At 52.7% G+C, this 27,509-nt stretch overlaps 1 protein-coding gene across 1 annotated transcript in view; it reads right to left on the bottom strand.

Moving 5' to 3' along the window:
* Positions 1-17,112, bottom strand: part of PACSIN2 (protein kinase C and casein kinase substrate in neurons 2) — a 106,155-nt gene extending 89,043 nt beyond the window's left edge. The window contains exon 1 of the mRNA XM_090272304.1: positions 16,978-17,112. The gene's annotated coding sequence lies outside the window, so the exon portion shown is untranslated. The remainder of the gene's footprint in view (positions 1-16,977) is intronic.
* Between the last annotated feature and the right edge of the window lie 10,397 nt (positions 17,113-27,509).

The following is a 27,509-nucleotide window of genomic DNA, read 5'->3' as shown; positions in this document are numbered from 1 at the left end:
CACAGGCCCAAAAGCAGGTGAAGACCTGACCGCCCCCGTGGTGCTGCTGCGCAGTGGCACAAAGGCAGGGCTGCTCAGACACCTTCGTGACTGAAGGGAGAAGAAGAATAAACACGCATCCCCCCGCACACACGGCCACAAAGCTGTGCGCAGGGTGGCCAGGACCCCAGAGGGAGCCCCGCTCCACCCCCTCCGTCTCAGGGCAGGTCACACTGCTGCCAGCCCATACAGATGGGAACGGGCCCTCCCACCCTCCGCAGTCCCCAGCCCGGGCTGCACCCCACCCACACAGGCACCTTTCTGCATCTGGCAGGCCTCACGGTCACCTCTGGAAATGAGACACTGCCCAGAACCCGTCCAGCAGAAAGTCCCTGAAGGCCCAGAGTAGAGGGACAGGCCACATGAAATCCCAGCAGGCACCCCCCAGCCTCTTCCTTACTAGCTGCCCAGGGACAGACCTCTGCCACCAAGAGCCTGAGGACACGTATGAAACGAAGCTGATAGGAACAGGAAACAGTCCTGAGACAGAGAGATCTGTGTGCCTAGAACTGATATTTCCAGACCTTTGGATTTCACTAACTAAAAATTTCCCCCAAATTTTGGGGGACTTTTCAACCAACAATTGGATATACAGAGGAAAACAAAAAACAAAAAACCTTCAACCCACACTTCACACCATGCACAAAAAATAAAATGGACCACAGATCTCAATGTGAAACCTAAGACTATAAAACTTCTATGAGAAAACATTTGTGACCTTGGATCAAGCAAAGATTTTAGCTATAACACCAACCAGAAAAAGCACAAACCATAACGAACAAACTGGCCAGCTAAATTTTTAAACCTCAAAAGACCACGTTAAGACAATGAAAAGAAAAGCTAATAAGCACTGGGAGAAAATACCCGGAAATCACATGTCTGATAAAGACTTACATTCAGAGCACAGAAAGAAACCTTGAAACTAAGTACAGACAGTATCCGACTCACAACCTTTCAACATCACAATGGTGTGAAGGACACACACATTCAGCAGACACCATACTTCAAATTTTGAGTTTTGCCCTTGTCAGGGGCTAGTGAGCCTCCCTGGGGACGCTGGGCCGTGGCCGCAGCTCCCGGCCGGCCAGGCGACCACGAGGGTCAACAACTGGCCCGAGTGTGTCCGAGGCTTCTGGCCAGCTGGGGGCTGATGTGAGCGCCCTGAGACGGTGAAGGTGGGCTGGGCCGGGCCAAGCCGCTCAGGAGGTCAGGGGTAGCTAATGCGTTTCTGACTTGGGACACTTTCAAGTTACAATGCATTTATTAGGACGAAACCCCATCGTGAGTCAAGGGCATCTGTAATAAAATAAACAACCCAATGTTTTAAATGGACAAATGATTTGAATAGATAATTCATCAAGGAAGATACACAGACAACAAGTAAGCAAATGAAGGTTCAACATCATTCATCATCAAGGAAACGCAAATTAAAGCCACAATGGAACACCACCACACCCCTACCAGGATGGCAAAAACGAAAAAGACTGACTTCACCAAATATTGGTGAGGACCTCAAGGGACCAGAACTCCCACACACTGCTGGTGGGAATGCAGTGAGACAGCCTTTAACTCAATGAACAAAACCACATTATCCAGCCATTTCACTCTAGTACGTACCCAAGAGAAATGAAGGCAGGTGTCGGAACAAAGACTTGCACACGAAAGTCCGTAACAGCTATATCTGTCATCGCCCCAAACTACAAACAGACCCGTGCCCATCAACAGGTGGAAGGCCAAACAAACTGTGTGTGTGTGTGTGTGTGAGATATCCATTCACTGGATTAAAAAGAATGAAATATTGATATATGGTACGATATAGATGAATCTCAAAATAATATTGCTGAGTGAAAAAGCCAGACTAAAAATAGCGTATGCTGTATGATCCCATTTATGTAAAGCTCTAGAAAATACAAGCTAATCTACAGCGACAGAAAGCAGATCAGCACCTGCCTGGAGTGAGGAGGGGGCAGGAGGAAGGGACTATTAAAATCGCTCGGGGAAATTTTTAGGAGTAATGAGTTTGTTCATTATCTTGATCATGGTGATGGTTTAACGGGCATATTCATAAGACCAATCTTATCAAATTGTACACTTTAAATGGGTACAACTACTTATCTGTTAATTATACTCAATAAAACTTTAAAATTTTGGAGTTAAAGTCTATAAGGCCGCTAACTTTTTATTTTGTCAAGTAAAAATACTCTTAAAAACTACCCGCTCTCAGCACCAACACACACACACAAAAGGACATTTTAAAACTAAAAGATACAAGGTCACAATTTTATACTAAAAGAGAGCTCTTCCCAGAAAAAGGCAGTTTCTAACCTGTTAACACATAAAAATTACACTGTCCTTATGTGAGAAGCGCTCACGATAAAACACCGGGACATGGGACGTCAGCAGCAGAGCGGGGCACTTGTGTATTTCACGGGACTGCAGAGCCGGGCACAGCCAGCCACCGGCAAGAGCGCACCAAGCAGACAAAGTCAACTGGTTTTACACTAACGCGATTAGCACCCCCTCCCCTCTCCTTCTCCCCAGTTTCTCCATTACTGGTTAATCCAGGTTCCCAGTCTAGCATGATTAACTACTTAACTCAGGGTGTGATTAACTAAGGATAATCTAGTTAGAGGTCTATCTCCAACTTATTTGCAAAGTTATCCAGCTACATCTTCCCATTTCTCCTTGTTTGGTGATGAAAGTCTTCCTCCTTTTGACCCCAGGGATATGTATGAGGAGCTGCGGAATGTCATTTCCTCGCCCCTTTTCCATGATTCATCTGTTAATTATCTCCTGCTGGTTTGAGAGTCACTGGCTGGCTTCATTATCCCTCACACCGGGACAGGGAATTCGGGGTCTCTGTCCTGTGCAGGGTCTAAAGGTGGAGGCACAGACTTCAGCAGGCATAACCCTTGGCTTCCGATCCCTCACCCCTGGGAAGAGTCGCCTGAGAAGAGGGCCTGGGCCAGGAGGCCCATGGGGCACACCCAGTTCTAGTGTCACAGCCCGGCAGCCAGGGAGAGAAGCCACGGTAGCCCCCCGACTCAGCCCACTCAGAGATCCCACAGGTCCTCTTGTGTCAGCAACCTCATCCCCCCGTCTCCAACCTCCATCTCACCGGACTTCAAACCTGGACTTCCCCACCCCTGCCTCACCCCTTCAAACTGGAAACTGCATTGAGAATGGCTCCCCAAGCCTGTCTCAGGACCTGGCTTCCAATGACCGTCCCTAGGTCGCATAACAAGAGCCGTCCCCTCCCAGCCTCGGGGCTTCTCCGGACCCAGCCACCCGGGAAGAAGGACCGGGCACAGCAGCATTTCACTGACACTGGGCCGGACACAGCCCGGCCCCTGTCCACGCGAGGCTGGCTGCCGGGGAACGTCGCCCTGGCATCGAAGTCACGCCTCAAAGCAGCTCCCAAAGTGCAGCTGCTGTCTTACATGAGCTGTGGCAAGCCTTAGCATTTTGCAAGCGAGCTATGACATCATAAACGTAAAATAAATATTTCAGGAACTAGCAGCTGTGGTGCCAGGAGGGGGGCAGCTTGCAAACTTCCAGTCCGAATAATGATCCTGTTATGTCAGGGGCTCAGTCAGATCACAAATGCTGTTTTATTTCACCCTCGACAGAGGACACGAAGTGTTTTAGAGCAACTTTTCAGGAAGTTACTCCTGCCCACCAGGCACTGCCTGAAAAGCTGAAACAAGAACACAGCTGTCTGGTGCGGAACCCGTGCGCGTACAAGTCGCCTCAGCCAACGACTGGAAGACGGGCCCTTCCAACGCCATTCACGAGGCTGAGGGCGGGCTCGTGCGGTTCGGCCAGCCGTAAATACATGCACTTGGCCATGTCAAGCGTCTATAAAGGCTGCTCCGTGGGGACTCGCAGCATGTCCCACTCAGGTTTCCCTCCCCGACAAGGCAATGTGACGTGACTGTCGGGTAAAGGTTACATTTCTGACCGCCAAAGCAACCGGTCCGACGGCGGAGCTGCTCCTGGACAAAGTGGCCAGCTTAATTTTCTGTTGGCGTTTCTGGTGGTGTCCTCGGGCCTGGCTGCTGAATTCGCCACCAAGCAGCATTGACCCAAGGCGCACACCACCCTTCCCCGCTGAGGCCTGTCACAGACAGACCCTCTCTACGCCCCACTTCCACCTGCTGAACAGAGTTGTCAGACGGCTCAGTGATCATGCGTAGGGCAGTAGGGCACCTGGCACAAAACAAACCTCAGGAAATATTAAATTTTTAAAAATCATTGTGATACTGATGGTGAAGTCAAAAAGCAGTTCAAGGAGGTAACAACTGGAAGGGACCTGGGAGTCAGCAAGGAGCCCCGCCCCAGGCAGGCGGCTGGGGCCTGGCCGCGCCAGCGCACGGGGGCTCAGCGTGCTCGGGTGCCTGCCTCCCTCCCCCACCGGAGAGCAAGGGCTGGGTCTCCCGCGCCCCTGCTGTGACCGCACTGCCTGGAAGTGTGCCTGGCACATGACACTTGGAGAGCCGTTGAATAAATGAATGGGGTTTATAAACCTGTCAGAATTGCAGGCACATCTTTGTGTCCATTTCGGTGGGGAGAGAACCCATTTTCACAAAATTCTGAAGGAGATCTGAGACCCAAATACCGGCCCGGAAACACTGCTCGGTTCCCCCCACGTGTCTTAGCACACGAGTGCCCAGGGTTAGGTGAGCAGGGCAGAAGTCACTCTGCACCACGAAAGCCCCTTGGGCAGGCAGGTAAGCCAGAGTCAATGCTTCCAGAGAACCAAGGGATCCCGCAGAATCCCTCCGACGCCCCTCTGATGTAATGACCTGCTTTGCTCCGATGGGGACTTCAGACACTCCTCCCTTTTGAACCTGGTATGAACTCTGAACTCCCAAACTTGCTTCAGTTCACAACTCAGCCTAGCCACACTGGGGACTCTGTCCCCCAACATGCCCTGATCTGCGAAGCATGCAGATGTCGGACAGACAGAAGGGCATACACCAACATACAAGAGAGGCGCAATAAACCTCTACTGAACTCTCCCCCCCAAAAAATACTTTTCTAGGGTCAAGGAAGTCCCTAGCTCCCTAGAAGATGATACCTTCGGCATTCAATGACTGAGGAAATCAAAATGACAAAATGCGAACTATAAATTCCAGTTTTACAATTAACTGGCATTCTATATACTCATACTCACGGCATCATTTGTATACATAACATGCACACGGTATGTGCACAGGGGCAGTAAAAAAGCCCACCTACAAACAATGCCTGGCGGGCACAGCCCAGAGTGAGCGGTCCCTTTGCAATCACACCCCAGCGTCCTGGAGAGCCGGGGTCCCCTTGGAGGACCAGCAACGCACTGAAGGGAGAACCTGAAGGCAGATCTGGGTCTGAAGGGCTGGGAAGCCCCTGCGAGCCTGCTTCCCACACTGCACAGTGGGAGTCACAGAGGCAGGTGGCGTGTGGGGGGGGGGGGCCTCAGGGCACACCGATGGCTACACTAAGTGGGGCTCTCAAGGTGCAGTATTGCCCCGGGTTCAGGGCACACGGTGCCGTGGCCAATCCTCACAACAGTCCTGTCCGTACCCCCATTTCAGAGGCGCAGGGGCTAAAGCACAGAGGGAGGCAGTGGCTTGCCCAGAGCCGGGGTGGGATTCGAGCCTGCGGAGCTGCTTACGTAATCGGGGCTGGGCTGGCCCGGGAGCGGAGCTCAGCAGAGGCTGGTGTGTCCCACTGCTCCAGAGAGAGCCCTCCTGCAGGTGGAAGCAACCTGGGTCCCAGGGCAGGGCCCTAAAGCCAGCCCCGCTCAACAGACCAAGGGGCCAGGAAGCCGGCTCCACGGCCCTTGTGGATACTGGCAGTTTGCCACCAACACAGCGGGGAGGGGAAGTCCCCTCCTCCTACCCACTCCTCCGGGAGGTCCAAGTGGGCCAACAGAGTCTTCCAAGAATGGGGCTCCACCTCTCCAGTCACATGGCTAACACTAAATTTTTGTAAGGCACAGATTTCAAGGTTTTTTTTGTTTTGTTTTTTTGTGCCTGTCTCTTTACTTATTAGCAAGAGAGTGTGTTATTTCCAACTATTTCTAAATTTCATGGACGTGCAAGTTCCTGGTAGAATTTGTAGACCAAAAAGCACAGATCAAAAAAGCAATTCTGGCAGCGAGCACCAACTTCCAGACCCACATCTGCAAGAGCAAAAAAGAGAATAAATAAATCTAAAAGGAAATAAAAGCAGCCTTAAAGATAAAGTAACAAAAGACAAGTCTGAAATTTACTCAGTCTTCATGAAAGGAGGCACACTTTATAGTGCTCCAATGGCCCAACGCATTAATTCTTTCCCTAACTTGTGAGCGAGGGGAAAAGGGAAGTGAGGAGCCTGTGCCTCTGGGGTTTGGGGGTCACCGCCCAGCCTGGCTGAGGAGCCCTGAGGCCGTCCCTCCAGCCCCTGCCACACGCACAGCCAGCAACTCTGCCAGCTGCCTAGGCGACAGCCAACCTAGGCATGTTTAGGCATTTGTGGAAACCAGGGCACAGTACGATTTCCATACTTGTGATAAAAACACAGGCTGCCAAGCACAGAGCAGAGCATTGCTCTAAAATTTGGGTTTACTGACAACATAAACACGGCAGAGCGGGGAAGCAGGAAGCTAGGGAACCCCCAGCCGGGTCGGTGCAGTCAGACCAGCCCCCCGGTGCGGGCACCAAAGCCCCCTGTGCCTGGGAAACAGAGCTCTGGTTATGCTTCATGCTGTTTGCGACGATTTCCTCTTATTTCTCCCTTACTACATAGTATGGCTTCTGTTTTGTTGTGAACGTCAGCCTTTCTCAGCTAGTGTAAGAGGAACCAAGACAGGAGAGTTTTTGTCCGTGGTGGGACCAGAGAAGTGAAGGGGAAGCGGCACCCACGGGGTGCAGGCGGTGGGAGCTTGATGGAGAAACAGGCGGAATCCAAGGGTGGGACCCAAGGGTGCAAGCTGCAGTCTGGCCGCTGCTCCGCACCCGGAGCCCCTCGTTGTCCCTGCTGAGCACGTTCCATTTTGCAGACCCTGGAAAATGAGCCGCCAGGAGAAGAAGACTCCACTGGGTCTGAGGGTGAATACCTGAGGGGCAGTGGAAGGTGACAAAGCCAGCCAGCCCCTGGTGAAGAAACGCAGGGAAGGACACAGTGACCTCAAGCAACAGAAAGCCAAAGAGAGCCAGCACCCACTGCCAGCCCCGCAGTGTGTTCTCTGAGACGTCTGAACAGAGCCAGGGGCACCAGGACAGCAGCACCTGCAAGTGGGGCGCAGTCGGAAGGAGGCCGAGAGCCCCTCGGCCGTCCAGCTGATGAATGAGGGACGCAGGCCAGCAACCTTGCACAGCCTTCCCCAACCGCAGGCAGGAAGTGCAGAGAACAAGGACGCGGCCTAAGTCACACCGAGGTTCAGAGTACACGGTGGCTGAGCCGAGGGAGGCAGGCAGCTACAGACATTTACGACCCTGGGAGTGGAGGACCTTAGCTCAGGTGTTATAAAGCCCTGAGCGGTGTGGCGCAGTGGGCTGGGCATCGTTCTGCAGAGCGAAGGGTCGCGGGTCAGCTCCCGGTGAGGGCACACGCCTGGGTTACAGATCTGATCCCTGGCCGTGGCGTGTGCAGGGGGCAATGGATCAATGTTTCTCACATCCACGTTTCTCTCCCTCTCTCTCTCCTTCCTTTACTCTCTCTCTAAAATAAATAAAAATCTTTAAACTAAAATAGGAAGAACTTCTTCAAAGACTGTTTTTTACTTATAAAAGTAAAGCATCCAAGTCAAGTAAAATGATATCCAGAAACTTAGGGGAAAAAATGTGACTCATTTAAGAAACACTCACAAAAGTTTCTTATCTCACAGATACTTGGAAGTTCTAAAGGCCAAGGTGCCTTAAAGAAAAAGAATTCCTCAATGTGTTTACTCATAAATAATCAGAAAATACACCCACCAGCAACAGAGCAGGTATTCAAACCCCTCTAAGATATGTAGATTCTTTAATCCAGCATTTTTTCTGTTTCTGGGAATTTATCCCCAGGAACTAATTACACAAATGAAAAAAGAAAAATAATGAAGTTATAAACTGTAAATTCGTCTGCGATAGCAGCAAAAAAAAAAAAAAAAAAAAAAAAAGTCAAAGTAACCTAAAATGTCCAGCATTAGGGGGATACAGTAATCTCATGACAGCAACAGGATTATGGGACCACGAAGTCTTTTTAAAGACTATGGTAAAACAGGGAAGATATGTAAGCAAATCTGAATGACACAGTCATAGACACGCTGACCAGTGAAAAGGAGACAGGCACATGAGGTCAGTGTGGGCTTCCAAAGCCTCTCCCCTGTTTGCAACCTGGATGACCTTGGACTGAGCACAGGATCTTACTACCTGCAGCGCGCTCACGTTCAAACTAGTGACCTTGGAGGTGGACAGGCAGGGCACCTGTCTTGCCTCTTCTGAAGCTTGGAACAAAGTAGGCAGTTAGTAGGGGCAGCTACTGCTTCCAAGATACATACTAAAGCCCTTTGTGTGTGGAAGGTAAAATACAAAGAGTTCTTTACTCAGAAAACTATTTTCTATGTTGTGCCTTCAATATTTAAAAAACCTAAAAGATAAGAAAGGGGGGGAAAGCTTTTGACACAAGAATGATGATTATCGCAAGCACAAAAACAAACATCTCTCATTTACCTGCACGATCTTCATTTGATATCACAACGTGAGCAAAACGTGCAGACCTTTCACAATCCTACCAAGTGTGGTGCAGAATCAGTGCTTTACAGAAACGCGCTTTCTGCTCCCTTGACTGACTGCTCTGAAAGCGCACACACCACCTTCCCAAAGGCGGCCGCAGGAGGGGGCTGGACCGGCACACACCCCTGGGCAGCTCCGCAGCCCCCCGCCCGGCCCTGGTTGGGAGCCCCGCAGCGGCGGCGGCCACGAGTGGACAGGTGAACAGGTGGCCGGCAGAGGCCGCCCGGACCCGCGCCCAGCAGCCAGGCTGTTTACAAGTCCTCCCTTCCCTCCCTTTGTCTTTAACTCGGACATCATCTAAAGCAACTTAGTTGCAGGCAAAGGCCCTACCTTCAACAAAAGACCGCATAACCGTGCCTCGTTTCTGTTTCTGAGAGGGCGGGAAGAAGATTCACTTGTAATAATTATTTTCGTATTTGTAGGTGAGTAACACAGAATTCCCCTATTTAAGGCGGCAGGGTAAGTGACAGGAGCCGTGGCTCTGACGGGGACCCAGTGAAGGCCATGTCATCTCTCAGAGCTTTGGTTTATCCTCATGAGAAGTGGATTAATGCTGAGCAGGACTGTAAAGCTTCTTGTACGGTCCCTGAGAAACCTCTGACCCGGGACATCTGTCTCAGATGGTGACCCCCGCCCCAATGTGCCCCACCCTCACCCTGCCCCCTCGCTAGCACCAGCCTAGACAGGCTCCTTAGCTGATGATGCCTTTGCTGGTACAGAAGTCACCATGGCCTCCTCAGTTAGAACACTGCCATATCCGTGCTAAAGGGCGCCCAGGCAGGCCAGCCCCACGCTCCAGCAATCCGTCAGCTACCAAAGCCACTAACAGCAGGCTTGGAGGTCGCGAGGGGAGCGGAGCCTGCCCTGCGGTTTCTCTGAAGACCGCAACTCACAGACTTGGCACACTCAGTTGGCGACAATATAATTGGGTACAATGGAACACAAATGTAGTTTAAAACATGAAAATGTTCAAACTAAGGTTTGGACACCACTTTATAATAATAAAATTTCATTCAATGGAATGGGAAACTTTAAAACACTCCACAGTTTATTCTGTATGTTGAAGACCACCTGCAGGCCCCAGCAGAAGCCCCATAACTAGGTTTTTTGGGAGCCCCGGCCTTGGGGTGAGGCCTGTGTGGAGTCTTAGCCCACCGACCTCAAGCAAAACCACCAGCCTCCAGCCCCCCCTCTTCTTTGCCTCTGAACAATGGAGAGGGGGGCAAACCAACCAGCCTGCTCTGGAAACAAAATGAGGGCCGTGGAGAGTTCTCGGTGAACTGCAAACGGCCACACAGCCACGCTGCTTTATTTATTGATTTCAGAGAGAGAGCGGGAGGACAAAGAGAGAGACGTCGACGTGCTGCCGCACTTACTGATGCGTCGCTGGGTGCTTCTTGTGTGTGCCCTGACCGGGGATCGAACCCACAGCCTTGGCGTGTCAGGACAATGCTCTAACCCAGCGGTTCTCAGTCTTCCTGATGCTGCAACCCGTTAATACAGTTCCTCATGTTGTGGGGACCCCCAACCATGAAATTATTTCCGTTGTTACTTCATAACTATAATTTTGCTACTGTTATGTATTGGAATGTAAATATCTGATATGCGGGATGTATTTTCATTGTTACAGATTGAACATAATTAAAGCATAGTGATTAATCACAGAAACAATATGTAATTATATGTGTGTTTTCCGATGGTCTTAGGCGACCCCTGTGAAAGGGTTGTTCGACCCCCAAAGGGGTCGTGACCCACAGGTTGAGAACCGCTGCTCTAACCAATAAAGCTACCCAGGCAGTGCCGAAGCTGTTCATATATCAATATATTTTATATATAAAAATTATAAAATCAAGCTAGTACTTAAATATTTATTCTGAAAGTAAAAGGGCAATGGTACAGTTTGGAAAACAAGACTTTCCATGATTCTACAACTGTAACCTCATTGCTGTATATTATTTTAACATTTTACACACCTGATTAGAGTACATATGACTTTACAATTTGCTTTTTCAAGTCTTTATATTTTTTATCCCCGAAGTATGACTTATCACCACTACCACACACACTTCCTTCCAATTCTGAGGGTCCCTATGTCTAGTCACAGCCACAACCCGTCACCCCAGGGGCAGGCTTTCCGTAGCCTATAACCTTCAACTCAGGCACAGAATCCCCAGCCCAGAGGGAGCAAGGCCTCCGTGTGGCAGGGCTGCCCTCAAAACCCAAAGACCCAAAGAGGCTATGATGGCCCTCAGGCCTTCACCCCAACGAAGAGGACAGAAGCTTAGAGGGGGTAAGAAGAGGGGGAAAGGCCTTCCAAATGCTAGGACGGGAGGTATTCCATGCAGGGCTAGAGGCCTCGCCCACATCAACAACCTGACAGCATCCCTGTGACCCGGAGTCACCAAAGAAAGGTCCAAATATACTAAATATCCCTTGGCAGGAGAAGAGTAACACATTTTTTTAACTCTCACCCAAAGAAATGTTTTTTATTGATTTTAGAGAGAGGAAGGGGGAGAGAGGGAGGGAGGGAAAGAGGGAGGGAGGGTGAGAGAGAGGGAGAGAGAGAGACATTGACGTGAGAGAGAAACATCGAGCAGTTGCCTTCCATACACGCCCCGACTGGGAATCAAACCTGCAGCCCAGACATGAGCCCTGACCGGGAATTGAACCCACAACCTTTTGGTGTGTGACATGACGCTCCAACCAACTAAGCAACGTGGCCAAGGCAAGAATAACACATCTGAGAAGGATTTTCAATGGAATTGGATAACATAACATCAATTGGGCACTTTAACGATAGTATATTTCGCTTCACTGCAAATTTCCTTAAGTAGACAGTGCACGCTGACCTGCGGGAAGTAAGCTTCCCAGTAAAAGTCAATGCTCATAAATACTGGCAGGGCTGAGCAGGTCGTGTGGTCGACTGGACACCATTCCCGCACGGTGGCAGCCCCCTGGAGCGTACACGTCCCCATGGGCCTTACTCTCTGACAGCCTCATTTCCTACCAGGCTTCTACCTTTGGTGATTTTCTGCTACTTAATGTGCAGAATTCACCGACTGCCCTGTACCTCCACCAAGCCCTCTCTCTAGCGACCAGTTCGCTGACACGTGCCATCAGGCTTTGTATGCAGCGTCACTGAGACTGTGCGTGTCTGCCTCATCCTCTCGGGTACTCTGAAGAAATGCACTGTGAAATGACAGTGCGTGATGTCAGCCCATCTCCTTACAGGTATCAGACATAACAGGACAGGACGGGGGACACACACACGCAAACACACACCCTCAGCCTCTGAGCGATACCTGCTGTGTTCCATCCTGTCACCTCCATGTCTGAGTGTTCAAAACACCTTGACGGTGGATAACTCTTTTCATCAATAATAAACCACTAACATCTGTGAGGCTTTAAAGTTTAGTGTTCTTCCGCACACATAAGCTCTTTCTGTAGTTGAGACTGTACTGTCAATAAACTTAAAAAAAAAATCAGTCCTTAAAATATTCAGAATTGGCCAGCAGGCCACAAGAAGCCACTGTTGGACAGTCGTGCTCTTTGGCACAGCCCGCACCCAGCAGCTCTGAGCCCAGGGACAGGCCTCAGGGCTGCAGGGCACGTCTCTAGTCTCTGAGGACATGTTTGGATGAAACAAGTCAAATATTTGGAATTTTCACTTAACATTTATTTCACAAGTTTCTCAAGTACAGAGCAATACTGAGAAGTAATCATTTCAATGTACTCTTTAATCGATAAACATTAAACAAGCCTGCTCAAAACACCCAAGTCCTACAAATATGTCCCTATGGAAAATTCAGCAAGAAAAAATAAAAACAAAGTAACCTTTTGAAGGTCAGGCAGAAAGGTATTTAGTGATCCAAATTCAGACAAAAAACAGTTCTTTCAGCAGATGAACAAATAGTTTCCTCCACAAGTGACACATCCTGGGATATGTGCACTGCCAGACATAGCTCGTAAAGACAACCACCAAGGAAACTAACCCTAATGGAAAAAAACCCAAGCTGGCAACCAGAAGCCCAGTTCTGATCCCCAAACAGTCCTCTGGCTGTGTGGCCCTACCAAAGTGGTGGCCCTTTCTTCGTCACAAAAAGAAATATCCCTCACCACCCACACTGCTCAGAAATGTTTTAAAGACCAACACACACACACACACACACACACAGCCCAGAGGTAAAAAGGCTTTAGACTGTATCCCCTATAAAGGCATCATTATTATCAGCTCAAAGATGGCTGGGAAAACAGACTACAGACTATCAGGGATGAGTGGGAGCTTAGCGATGAGATGATCCAGTCTGACTCCGGGTCCAGGCCTCTGAAGCCGTCCACATGTGTGCTTTCTGGAAAGAAGTCCATAGTTATCAGATTCTCAAAAGGTTAAGAACCTCTAAGCCCCTTATTTTACAAATAAGAAAACTGAAACCCAGGGAAAGGCTGGACAGGGCCCAGGGCCCTAGTCTGCATCCACACTCCTCCCACTCTACCGTGCCACCTTCCCAGGGAGAAAAGTGACATAAACCTCAGATAGCCACTGAGCACATCATTTCTAAATTATAGCAAAGCTTCTTATTTTAAAAAAAGTTATGCTAATTTTTTTTTTAAGCTCAGTAAGTCTACCAGGACATAACTTGTGAATTGAACTGAGTCTGTTTTCCCTGGAACATGGTGTGATCCCTTTATTTTTTATTTCTTTTTTAAATTTTTATTTATTTATTTTTAGAGAGGGGAGATGGGAGGGAGACAGAGAGGGAGAGAAACACTGTTGTGCAAGAGAAACATCGATCAGTTGCCCCTCACACGCCCCCAATCAGGGACCTGTCCTGCAACCCAGGCATGTGCCCTGACAGGGAATCAAACCAGCGACTTTCTGGTTCACAGACTGGCTCTCAAACTACTGAGCCCCACCAGCCAGGGCTATGATAGATTTTTTAAAAGAGGATAGTACACTTCCTTCCAATAAAAATAATCTTGTAATAAAAAACTTAGAAAATACAGAAGTACTCAAACTGCTTCTAGATTAACAAAACAACTGCAATAGTTTGATTTATATCTTTCCACTCATTTTCTTTCTAAGCATTTTAACAGTTAAGATTTATTAATATATTTTTACCTAAAAAATATTTAAAAGTTTATTTTAGTTTTCAGTTACAGTTGACACTCAAGTTTATTTTAAAGAGAGAGAGAGAGAAACATCCACTTGTTGTTCCACGTACTTATGCCTTCATTGGTTGATTGTTGCGTGTGCCCTGACCAGAGATCGAACCCACAACCTTGATGTATCAGGACGATGCTCTAACCAATTGAGGTATCCAACCAGGGCTACGGTTTCATTCAATGTTATTTTATATTAGTTTCAGGTTATAGCAAATTTCTATCCTTATTTTCCTTCTTAAAGCTTCTTGCTGAGGTTTTTGATAGTTGAATCTGGATTTATATATTTCTATATTCTCATCTGTCTAGGTCAATGCCTGGAGACAGGAAACACCCAGATAACTTTTTAATATTGATTTTTTTAAAATTAAGTGTATATAATAATATATGTCAAATACATTTCAATTTTTTTAAATAAAGATTTAATTCTAGGAAATAAAAAGAAAGACTACAGGTGCTCTGTTTTATTAAGCAAACAGATAAATGTGCAATCATGGGAATAAATACAAATCATTACATCACTAAAGAGGCTTTTATTGTTGTTTTATGTGTTTTTAATCAAAATACCAAAATTTGTGCTCTTAAGTGCCAGCTGCCCCTCAAATAGTTACTTTTGGAGCTCCGCATATGCCAAGAATGCTGCACTGCACAGAATACTTCGAGACTTCTTTTTAGACTGTCTCCAATGAGCAGACAGAGCCTAATTATCTGAATACTAAGGAATTCCTTAGTACTGACACTAAATACTAAAGGAATTCCTACACGGCCATCCCAGGGACCACCCCTGGGAGCAATCAGGAGTCAGGTTTGGGGCACTGATGATGCTTTCAGGCATGTGAAGGATCACTGCCAGGGCCAGGAAGAAAGGAGCTACCTGTGGAATGCAAATTGACGTCATGACCAAGGCATTACTGCCTTCAGGTATGCAGCTGCAGTTCCAAACAACCTAACTGGAAAAAAACTGAACCAGCACTATCACTCATGTGAAGGTGGTTATTACCCTCATAATCTGCAGGGTGGCCTCCACAAAGCCACCATTACAATCTGATGGCAGATAAGGCAGGCCCGAGTCAGCTGGGAGGTTCAGGCGAGGGCGGCCAGAGAGCGCTTGGGAAGTGCTAGCAGGATCTCTAAACACAAGGCGCCATGATTCTTCTTGAGGAATCTATGCCACCTTCTGATGTCCCATAACATCCTGCGACGCCAGATGGCCCCTCAGAGGCAGGAAGCCTGAACACCACGCTCCTAACTCGACCTGTACCGACTTTGAAGTGGATAGAGAAGAAACAGAAAGATGAAGGACAGAGGAACCTCAGCCCCCACCCTAAGACTGGCCTGGCCACCAGACACGTGGACTCGGTTGCCGTCCAAGACTAGGGAAAGTCAACTTTACTTCCCAGAAGCAGAATATGTTCAAATCCCAGACACTGTTTGTTTACATTTGCATACTTTTAGATTCTGTGACCATTATGACCTCTTACACATTTGAGACGGAAAGTAATAAAGTTTCACTTCCCAAACAGCCTGAGCTAAGAGTGCCCTTTCCATTCAAATGAGCTTTTATTCTTCTGCCCAAAAGTGAATAGAGTGCAGATCGAATCACGGACCTACTCCTCTGTGTTACGTTACTTTCCCAAGTAATAAATATCATCGGCCTAATGGCCACTTTCTTGAAAGCTGCACGACAATGGTCACAAGGAAAACGCAGCGCGGAAAAGGCTCTGCTGCAGTGGCCTCACGTCTCAGCCGGAACGAGCGCACCAAGGAGATCGCCACACTCGAAAACGACGTTTCAGTGCCACAGGGACGGGAGTTTCCCGGCTCAATCAAGAGAGACTCAGGCGGCACTGCGGAAGGCGGCGGCGGCGGGCTTGGGCCCCCGGCAGCACCCACCGGGCCCCGGGCTCCGGCCCTCGGCCCCGGGGGCGCTCACACACCCCTTCAGCCTGCCGGGGTGACCGCAGGGGGCGGGGCCCGGGAGGACGGGGACGGCGTGCGCTCACTCGACAGGCTTTGAGCGGGTCTCTCGACTCCCATCAGGACGGCCGGAGTGTTTGGTAAACAGGGTAACGAGGCGCCCTGGAGACGGCCAGCCGCCTGCCGCCCTTCACCGCGAAAACACGCGACGGCCGGGGTCAAGGAGGGAGGCCAGCACCCAGGAACGGGCGGGCGGCGACCCCGCCTGCAGGCCCCCGGCCTCGCGTCCCCGCCGGCGGCGGCAGCGCCCGGTGGCCCCAGCGGGACGGCGCGGGGCGGGCCCCCGGGGACCCCCTGAAATCGAGCAGCAGGGATCCCCACCTCCCGGCGCCGGGCTCTGCGGGCGCCAGGCGAGCTCCGGGGTCGCGGAGGCGGGGGCGAGGGCAGGGGGCGCTCGCGGGTCCGCAAACCAGTGACAGTCCGGAGAAACTCCGCGGGGCCCACGGGCCGCGAGCTCCGGGCGCTCCCGCCGCTCCCCGGGGCGGGCTTGGCCCCCGCGCCCCTCTGTGGAGCCAGGAGAGGGGCCGGGGGCCGGGAAGGCAGGAAGTGGGCGACGGTGGCCGAAGCGCCCCCAAGGAGCGCGTCCGCCTCGGCGTCCTGGCCGCCCGCCCCGCCGCCGCCCTCCGGCCACCGCGGGACCCGGCCGAGCCCTCCTGCAGGCGTTCCCCGGCCGCCCTCGCCTCCCCGCGCGTCCGCCAGGGGACCGCGCGCCCCGGGCCCCCCTCAGCCTCTCCCGAGTCGCCGTGTCCCCTCGGCCGCATCCCTCCGACCCCCGCGGGCGCCGCGCCGGCACTTCTCCCTCCCGCAAGCCCCCAGCCCGCGCCGCGCCGGCTCCCACTTCTCCTCAGGCCGGACCCCCCTCTCCAGGAGTCTGCTCCGGCGCCCCCCTCGGCCCGAACACGCCCCCTCCCACGGCGACAGGAAGTTCGCGCGCTCGCAGTGCGGCTCCAGAGGCTGCCCCGGCGCGGGGCGCGGCGGCCTGACAGGGCGCGGGCTGGGCCGCCGACCAGCGCCCCCGCGTCCGCCCAAGCCTCCCCAGCCGCCGACGCACGCCCCTCACCTCGGCCGCCTCTCGCCTCCCGAGCCGCAGCGCACCCCGCTCCGACGGCGACCGCGTCTCCCGCTCCGGCTCCGGCTCCAGCTGCGCTAACCGGCCCTGCCCTGACCCGCAGCAGCCACTTCTGCCGCCAGCGCCGAGCGCACCGCCTCCTCCGCGCCCGCTGTGCTCGTCCCATTGGCTGCTGCGAGCCGGGTCCCACCCCACAGCCCCCTCGGAGCATGTTATTGGATCATAGGAGACGAGGCGGCACGCCTCCCAGAGCACAAAAGGGACCTGCCTGGGCACCATTGGTGGCTTCGCTTGTCAATCAAAGGGGCTGTGCCTACTTAAGCGGCTGAACGTGGTGCTGGGGTCACTTTCCTGAATGACGTTGTCATCGTGGTCCGCGGAGCTCGCTCGCGGAGCCGGAGTTCTATGGCTTTGCGGGCTTCCAGGGGTGGGGAGGGCGGCACTGCAACACCGTATCTGACTGGGAGTTTAGGGAGGTCTTTCTGAAAGTTCCCTCTCCTAAGATACTCACGGAAGGCGGTGTCATCAGGGCTGCCTCTCACTCCCGCTGCTGGAGCGGCTTAGTTCAAGTCCAGCAGAGGGGGGAGGGGGTGGTGGTGGTGTGTGACGGTCTCGGATACCAACACAGGGTAGCTTTGGGGGAGCGGCCCGGCATAAAGAGCGGAAATGACAGAGCCAGGATTAGACACCCAGGTCAGCCTGACCCCAGGCCTATACTGGCTTTACATCAACACCTTGAAAAGAATCCCAAGGACAGTGTTCCAAAAACATGGGCAAATGCTAAGGACATTCCAAGAAAAAGCCGGCTGCAAAATCCAAGATGGTGGGAACTCTAACCTGCTACTCCTGCGCATATGGATAGGGGCTGGAAGAGAAGCCACAAGACGTAGGAGTTGTTTCCCTTCTAAACTATTCTGTTGCATTGTGCATATTATAACAATGAAGAAAGAAGAAAGAAAGAAAGGGAGAAAGAAAGAAAGAAAGAAAGAAAGAAAGAAAGAAAGAAAGAAAGAAAGAAAGAAAGAAAGAAAGAAAGAAAGAAAAAGAAAAGAAAGAAGAGAGAGAGAGAAGGAAGGAAGGAAGGAAGGAAGGAAGGGAGGGAGGAAGGAAGGACCGCCGCTGTGCCAGGACAAGCCAACGCCGAGAAGCCCTGCCATTCTCCAGGACTCTGCCCACAGAGACCACTCTGCTGCCCCAAACACCTCTGGAGCATGTGTGCCGAACCCAGCCATCAGCCGAGGTCTCCCAGCCCCCTAAGATTTGGGTAAGGCCCATGCACACCGCTATTCCACGCCTTGTGAAGATCCAGAGTCCTTCCCCAGGTGTCTGAACAAGTGTCTGTCACCTCTGCACTGGTCCTCAGCATTGTCACCTTCTCCATCTACACACACCTCATACAAAACCCCCTTCATCCCTAGAGCTGCAAGGCCAGCAGGGATTCCTGCCGACTGGAGGCAGCGAAGAGGCGTCGAGCCGGGGACTGCCCAGCAACACAGGACAGCTCCTGAGCCCTTCTGGCCTCTTGGCCCGAGAGGCCACTGCCTGCCGTGTGGCCCAGGCAGTGCTCCCTCTTCTCTCTTCCCTTATTCTTAGGACAAGACCAACGTTCCTCTCATTTGCTTGCGTCCAGCACTTTGACACTGTTGCTGACCTCTCTGGGTCTCACCATCTGTCCTGGCAGCTTATCGGGGTATTTTTCTAAGGAGAACTCCCCTTTGCCAGCTATGAACCAACTTTGATCCCCGCAAGCATTTCACAACATTACATCCAGCCTCCTTCAGTCATATTCAAAGGGGCCTGGAGCCCAGTCCTTCCTGGTCCCCTTCCCCACCGAGGGGCCTTGCACGAGTCTCTGCAGCTCTTTGTCCCTCTCTGTGACAACAGGGGTGATGACATAGCCCTCCGCACAGGGTTGTGGTGAGGGGTCAATGGGGCAAAATAGGTAACTGGGTGAAGGGCAACTCTGGGCATGCAGGTGAGTGCTCAATATCTGAGCAGTTAGCACGAGGTCACACTTTGTCAACTGTCATTTTGCTCCCGCTCCCCCACAAAATGTGTCCATTACCTGGGTCTGGAACGGAGGCTGACTGGGTGAGTCTTTTATTAACCATTTCCTCACTAAGCAACCAGGACAAACAGACAGCCCAGGAGGGTAAACCCTACTTTCACAGAGAACAAAACAGTCTCAAAAAAATAAAAACACCCAGACATAGTTGTATTGCTGGTAAAATGTTCTTGTACAGTGGTATACGTGCTTCTTTCAAGAAAAAATATCAGTTTGCTACAGACATTCACTAGATACTTAATTCCAGTGTGCAAGGCGGGGTGGGGGGGTGGGGGTGGAGGATTCAGGGAGGGATGACCCTGGGTCCTGCTTGTGCCCCTGGGAAGACTCTCTAGGACAGAGACCGCCCACCGAGGCATGGCAGGGATCCCAGGGGAGGAGAAACGCTGCAGGAGGGCAACAATATTGAAGGCAGTGGTATGTAACTGAGCCCAGGCGGATGGAAATCAAGGGAGCAAAGGCCCAGAGGCAAGAAATCCTGCTCTCCAAGGGGGGTTTGGCTGGGCCAGAGCATTGCAGGCAGGGGAAGTTAGGGGAGAGCCGGCGGGGAAGGCAGCTGAGCAGCGGGTAGCTGTGCGGTGCTGGCAAATTGCTCCATCACTCAAGTCTCAGTTCTCTCAACTGTGAAATGGGGACAATCACAGACTCTGGTACTTAGGGAAAGTGCAAGGATTTTGAGATCGCACCATGGTGCTCTGAGGATGCAGCAGGCCCAGTCCGTGGTCGCTGAGTGTGTCTGAGGGCTCATACACATTTTGTAAAAGTGCTCTTTTTAAAAATGTGTGATTAGCCCTGGCTGCCGTGGCTCAGTGGGTTGGGCGTTGTCCTGCAGACCGAAAGGTCGCCAGTCTGTTTCCCAGTCAGGGTGTGTACCTGCTGTGGGGGTTTGGTCCCTGGTCAGGGCGCATTTAGAAGGCAACTGACTGATGTGTATCTCTCACATCGATGTTTTTCTCCCTCCCTTCCCCTCTAAATAAATAAAGTTTAAGAATAAATAAAAGTAAAAATTTGTAATAAAAAAAAGACCCAAGAATATGGGTTGTGCATTGTTAATATTGTGAAGACACAAAGTGTTAACCGTTGAGGCCAGAGACACACATTTCTAGATATTCCTCAGAATGAAGCTCTCCCCTGCCAAGTTGCGTCAGGATCTGAATTCCTTGTAAATGTGTCATTGATTAGGAAGCAATTACCCCGGCCTTTCTTGCTTTGTTCTGTTGTGTTCTGTGCTGGTCTGCACACGTCTGCTCACGTAAAATTGTACCCGCAAGTACCCGGCTCCACTCACATGCCATGCATGCCGCATCCCACTCCATGCCCCCAGGAAAGACACAGAGGCCTGGAGCCTGCCCCCATCCAAAGTCAGTGGGGTATGTCCACATCATCTGGACAGCATTTCCCAAAGTGCTACATCGGGATCACCCCATCTTCCACTAGCTCCTCAATTGGTTCATGCCTTTTGAAAGCCCTGTTCCTGACAGATACTTCTAACTTCCGCTAAGTGGAAAAGCTCCTCCTGAGGAGTTAGGGTTACAATGTTGCCATCGGTACCAAAGTGGAACAAGTGTCAACAGCAAAACTGATACATTAAAGTGGGTGTTCGACACTTTGAATGAAGACCTAACAATGCCCAGACTTTATGTGATACATTGTAAAGTATTTTCTGCCAGGAGGTGAAGATAGAAGCTTCCTCAGAACTCCTTGAGTCCCCTGAAATCCAAGAGGATGAGGTCCTGGGAGCCGAGAGAGATTCCATTCTGAATGCAAAGTCTCATGTTACCCTTTGTCGGCTCCTGGATCAGATAAATTGAAGGTCATCCTGTGATTGCAGAACAAGATATTCGTTATCGTATGCAACCTTTCTGGGAATCCAGATTTCCTTGACATATTAGATACTGAAGCTAACTTTTGTTTTAAACTACAGCAGTCTCAAAATGTACATTCATCAAAAAGTGACATTGCTCTTACTGACTCAATTTATAACAAAAGGATGTTAATGAGCTTGAACTTAGAAGTTGTACACCAGTGCTTACGTTTTAAAATACACCAATATCACGCTGCTATCGAATCCATGTAAGATGTCATGAAAAGTGGGAAGCCATCAAGGGCGGCTCTTGGACCCCAGTCCAGCTGTTTCCCAAAGGCCTGCTGACCAGGAGGGACCTTGCCTGTGTGTGTACCTGTGCCACACTGGACAAAGGCTCTGCCATGGGGGGCGTCTGTGTCTCCCCGGGGGTGGGGGACTTCCGGGTGAGATGACCATGGCCTCTCTCCTCAGTCAGGGCCCAGGACTCTGTGGGGCTCAATGTCACCCTCACAGCAGCAGCACAGGAAGCAACGGTGGAGGTCAGACTTCCACAGGCACCCCCACTCTCTGGTTAAATGTTTAACTCAGTCCCAGTCACTTCCTGGTGTCAGAAGAAAGGAGAAGGAGAAGGAGAGGCTGAGCAACACAGCCCCCGTTTTATTTTTTGTTAAAAAGGGTTTTCGTTTCCAGCAGTTAGGAAAGATTAGGCTCCGAGGTTCTGTGTACTTTCTTTCTTTCTTTTTTCTTTTTTCTTTGTTTTAATAGACATTCTTTTTTAGAGCAGTTTTAGGTTTATGGCTTTGGGCAAGTCACTTCATTCCTTGGCCTTAGTGTCCCTGGCCTTGTCTGGACAGGGGAACGGCGGCTCACCCCTGCTCCGGGGGGCGGGGAGGAGCTTCGTGGGCGGAGGGAAGAGGCCACGTGCAGTGTCCGGCACACAGTAAGCGCTCGCTCCACCGCTGCTGGGGTGGCCTCCGACTCAGCGCACGTGTGCACCTGACCCCCCCCTGGGCCGTGAAGGGGAGAGTGAGCAGGAGACATGACTGGCAGGCCCCAGGGGACATGCGAGCTCCCACCCTCCTCCTGCACTCCCTGCCCCGGGAGGGGCAGAGCCTAGAGTGCTGCTCCCCAGACGATGAGTTTCAGGGGAGGCGGACTTTCAGCTCAGCCTAGCACCCAGCTCACTGGCGTTATCACCCACGGAGGAATGTGGGCACCATCGTTCCGCCTCACAGGTCGCCCCACGCTGCTTGCTGCCTGCATTCCACTCCCACGGCCCTTGGCTCCTCCCAGGCTCCACCCCCGCCCTGTCTCCGCTCCCTGCCCCCTTGCCCTCTGCAGGAGCCTCCAACCAGGTCTGAGACCCCTCAGACCCACCCTCTAATCTGATCAGCCCCCCATCAAGTTCAAGCACCTCCTCTGCCCAGTGGACTGCCCATGGCCACCCACTTTCTCTTCTCTCTGGGTCCGGTCAGCAGATAATAGAGCTAAGCCAGAGGCTGCCGGGGTGGCTTACAGATGGTTTTGAATAATCTAAACTACCGCTGCGAACGCCTCCTTTTCTGCCCCAGGTGCACGAACGATGAACAGGTCAGAAGGGTGGTCAGCAGGCTAACAGGCATGGGGGCAACAGCGTGGCATCGACGTGCAGTAATAGGCAGAGAATGGGGAGAGACTGGCAAAGGGGGTGTGTGGAGCATCCGGGGCCACGGAGCAGCAAAGCCAGACGATCCCAAGGCCTGAGCAGCTGAGGAAGCAGAGGCCCGGGGAGCCCGGGGGGTTGCTCAGGCCCCTCTTGCCCTTGGGCTCCTTCTCCAGCATCCTGCCCTTTCCCTAGATGTCGGAGGCTGTTTCCAGGCACCTGCTCTGTTATGCCCTCACACATCTCGTCTCCGTGCCCTCTCCCCTGCCTCGCATTGGCCCCCGCTGCCCCCCCCTGCTAACACGCCCTCCCAGCACATGCTGCTCTGAGACCCTCCTCGGTGACTCTGCCTGTGACACAGCAGGCACGCGATGCCAGGTATCTAGGCATGAATGAAAAATACACATTCCCCACCTTTGAGCAACTCATCCGGGGGGCTGGGGGTGGGGGGCAGGAGGGAGCAGAGGAGGCAGGCTGTGAGCAGGGCTCTCAAGGGCCCAAGCAGTACACCAGAGGGCCCTGGAGGGCTCCCGAGAGAAGCAGAGTTTGAGCAGATCCTCAAGGATAAGCAGGACGGGGAAGGTCCCACATGAGGGGCACGTGATGGGGCAGAAGGGCTGCAGGCCTGAGCTGGAGCATAGGCGGACCCCTAAAGGCGCTGTGCAGACAACCCTCCTGAGAGCTTCTGTCCAAGGTCAGGGGCAGCAGCCAGCCAGGGCTGACCCCAGCACCCTGCCAAGTCCACGCTCTAGGTGTCTAGGTCCTGGCTGCTCCTGGGTGGCCTGGGGTGCTGGAGAGCAGGGCTGAGGCCTCCTCCCGCTGTCCCTTCTGGACCCGCCCTTCCTGTTGTGACACCTCTATTCTCTGTGCAACTGGTTCCAGCCTGTGGCCCGGGTTTCAGATTGCGGCACGCGCACTCACTGAGGCTGACAGGAGTGTCACCTGGGCACAGGAGACCGCAGCTGCCTGCCCTCCAAGCCTGGCCTGGGCTCATTACAGGTCACGGCAGTCTCATCAGGTGCACAGAGGGCAGGCACCCCGGGCCGGGCCCTGCCTGGAACCAGGCCTGGGAACCCACCACCCTCTGCTCTTCCATGCTATCGGCAGGGCAGCCCTCACTGAGCATCTCCAGGGACGGAGCGTACACCGGGCTCCCAGATGGGCCCAAGAGGTTGAACTGGTGCTGGCTTCTCCCAGGCCCCAGTAACACTCAGGGCTGCCACCCAACTGACTCCCTTCCATGGCGACAGGCCCACGATGAGGCCTTATGCACAGCAACTCCAGCTTCCTCCCAACAACCCTGCTGTGCACTCAGGGAAACTGAGGCTCAGAGAAATAAAGTGACTTATTCAACGGCATCCAGCTCTTGCCTGGTTCCAAAGCTACGCCCTTTGCACTAGCACATACCACTCTGAGTCTCCCTTTGGAGAGGCACGGGAACAGCAGAGGTCACGTCGCCGGCCAGCACGTCCAGGCCTGGGGCCTCCCTGAGCGGGCCTTGGAGGCTGCCTGGACGCTGGAGGCTGTCTGAGGCACCTGCTCTCTGACGTCCTCTCCCACCTCCTTGCACTGGCTCCCGTCGTACCCGCTAACCTGCAAACATGCCCTTCCGGACACACGCTTCTCCTCCTCCTCTGAGGCTCTTCTCGGTGACTCTTCCAGGAAGACCTCTCAGGCCGCCCGCTCCCTCTTTGGAAATGCAGGCCCGACTCAGGCCTCCTCATGCCCCCATGGCCTCCCAGCCCGCAGCCCAGGAACTGCTGATATTTGCCGATCGCACCCTCCATGTGTGAGCACCCCAGCCAGGCCAGCCCATCACAGCGCCCAGCACGATCAGGAATTCAACGCCCGCCTCTGCGGCTCTTCCTGGGGCTCAGGCCTGCAGAGAAAGAAGACCGGGACGGCACAGGGGACAGAGGCACAGTGTCCAAAGGAGGGGCCTCTTCAGCGCTGAAGAGAAGGGAGAGGTGATTTTTTTTTTTTTAAGAGTTGTTTTAGGTTTACAGAAAATTTGATCTGAAAACACTGGAGTCCCCACTTACCTACACCCCTCTCCTCCCCTGCACCCCATAGCAGCCCCTGTGATTCACATCCATGCTCATGAGGTGCACTTGTTACAACCCGTGAGCCCACGTTAGTGCATTATTAATAACCCAAGTCCATCATTTGCACTAGGCTTCATTCTTCCTGTTGAACGTTCTGTGGGTTTCGACCTACGCATAATGAATGTGTCCACCCCACTGCGTCCTACAGAATGGTTTCGCTGCCCTAAAAACCCGCTGAGCTCCGCCTGCTCAGCCCTCACCCCGCCCGCCACCCTTGGCAGGCACTGGTCTTTTTATCATCCCCACACTTTTCCCTTTTCCAGAATGTTGTGTTGGAATCACACGGAAGGCAGCCTCTTCAGACTGGCTTCTTTCATTTAGCGACAGGCACGTCAGGCTCCTCTGTGGCCTTCTGTGGCTTGAGAGCTCATTTCTTTTTATCTCCGATGCTATTCCATTGCCTGGACGTGCCACAATTTATTTATCCATTCAGCCATCAGAGAACATCTCGGTGGCTTCCAAGTCTTCACAATCACGAACGAGGCCGCTGTAAGCGTTCGCGTGCAGGTTTGCGTGCGTGCATGTGTGGACATAGATTCACAGCCCGCTTGGGTGAATGCCAAGGAGGATTCCACCTTTTTCGATGAGCGGTCGTCTGTACCAACAGCCTCTTGTGTCAGAACTGTGAGCCCAGGAAAAGCCCTTATGAGAGACCGGGGTAAACATGTGAGGAGCTTCAGGGAAATTGTTCGAGGCCACCAGACCACATCCAAGCTGGGGGTAAGGGAGGATGCCCGAGTGGGAGGAGACAGACGTGGGGGGAGGTAAGTGGAGAACACCAACTGACCTGCCAGGTGCTGTCACTGAGGCCTGAAATGTCAAGGGCAGGCAGAGGACAGTGGCAGCGGCTGTGTCAAAAGACAGTTTAAAGCCTCAAGGACATGCTGTGAGCCGGTGGGGCCCAGGCCCGGGCAGGGTGTCAGCAGGTGCATGTGAGCAGGGAAGAGCTTGCCGGGACGGAGGAACAGCCTGAGCTGTGGTTGGGGCAGGACAGTGAGGCGGGCGTTGGGGCACGGATGGCTGTGCACGGCACCTGCAAATGGGAAGTGGCTCCAGGCCAAGAGACGGGGGCCAGGTGCAGGCGGGGCGCTCATGCTCCCGATGCTTCCAGCCGCAGGGGCTCCTGGGTGGCTTTTGGATGACAGCTTTCATTCGTCCTCCTGCTTCCTGTCTTTCTCAGAGCCTGTCTGTCTGGGCTCACTGGTCTTGAGGCATGACACGCAGCGCCCTCCACACCGGAAGTCACTGCTGTGTCACTGTGACGCCTCCCCTCCCAGATTGCTGTGGATGTGACTCAGCCATCACCCAGCCCAGGGCTCTGCCAGCCTTGTGCTCACCCTCCCTTGGCATTCGCCCATGTTCTGGCCCCACCAACTTGTCTGCCCTTCTCTGCAAGCCGGTGGGCAGGACCCGGACTCTGCCTGCCCAGGCAACAGTGGGAATGGAGGACCAGGTGGCCACTGCTGCTGAGAGGTGCAGGGCAGCCAGGGCCGGCAGGGGCCCGTGTGTTCAAGCTCAGCCCCTGCTTCTGCTGACCTGGCTGGCAGGAATGACTGTCACCCTCATGCCACCATGCACACACAGGAGACAAGGAAATGCCCTCAGAGAGGGGACAGAGCCTAACCGAGACCACACAGCCAGTGAAGTGGGCAGGGGTTCCCCTAGGGGCTCCGATTCCCAAGCTGGGCTTCGAAACCGCAGGTTTATCGAGCACCTACTATCCCCTGGACTCTGGCCTGGGCACTGGGAATACCCCCATGAATGAGACAAGTCCCTGTCCTCAGGGGACAGATCTCCGAAGGGAGAGAGGGACACTCAAGGAATCAGCAAATAAACAGAAAATTCTCTCTCAGGACCTTAGAGCCTGGTCCAAACTCCCCCTGCAGCCGGCGCTCCGCACCATACGCCCCTGTTCTCTCCTCCCTGCACCCCGAAATGGCTCTTCTCTTCCCCAGAGTCACCAGGTGAACATTCCAGGTCACCCCAGAAAGTTGAGACAACCTTCAGTTCCTATAGGCTCCCAGGCGGAAAGGCCCTGAAAGCCACCTGCTCCCCCCTTCCTCGCGGTGTGTCCTCTCCACCTGTGGCAGGAGGCTCAAGGCCTCATCATAGGGACTGTCGGACACCGAGGGACCACCAGCTCACAGAAAGCTCGTCCCTAAACAGGACGAACACGTGCCTCCCCGCCTCTTCTGCCTGCCCTCCTGGGCGTGCCCTCTGAGCCACGCTCCCTCCATGTTTTCCTCATCATCGAATGGCCCTTCGGTTCTCCCAAATCTTCCTTTCCTGAGAATAAACATCTTCAGCATTTCCACTTTTCCTCACACACCATCTGGTCTTACCCTGGCTTGTCCATTCCTTCCAATGTCTGCCGCTCTAACACGGTCCAGAAAAGTGTTACCAAGTGACCACTGAGGGCCACTGGGTGAGCAGGACAGAAGCCCACCCTGACCTGAAGTTCTGTCTTATCTCAGCCTGGGGGTGGGGGGGATGGCAAAGATGCAGGCAGGCGGCAGGAGCCACACAGGTCGAGGGGGAAGACTGTCACAAATAGGAGACACCTTAGGCTCCTTCAGATAGTCCTTCAGTGCATGCTGCATGCCAGACCGGCAGCAGGCAGACACTGCAGTGGTTTTGTGGGGAAGAGAGTAAAAAAAAGCAAATAAACACCTAACTAAGATAATTTCAAATAATGGCAATGCTTTGAGGAAATAAAAACAACAAAACTAAAAAACAGAAGTCTATAAAATAAAAAGAAATTAAAAACCTGGCCCTACAAACATCAAGGGGAAGAGAATTCCAGGTCGAGGCCACGGCCAGTGCAAAGGCCCTGAGGCAGGGAGGAGTGTGACACTCCAAGGCTGCTGTGGCGCCAGCAAAATAAGCCAGGACAGAGGGAGAGTG

This window comes from Furipterus horrens, unplaced genomic scaffold (assembly GCF_987537825.1).
Source record: "Furipterus horrens unplaced genomic scaffold, mFurHor1.1.pri manual_scaffold_4, whole genome shotgun sequence".
NCBI classification, from domain to species: domain Eukaryota; kingdom Metazoa; phylum Chordata; class Mammalia; order Chiroptera; family Furipteridae; genus Furipterus; species Furipterus horrens.
Note: the sequence above shows the minus strand (reverse complement) of the source record. Positions and strands in the feature narration are given on the sequence as shown.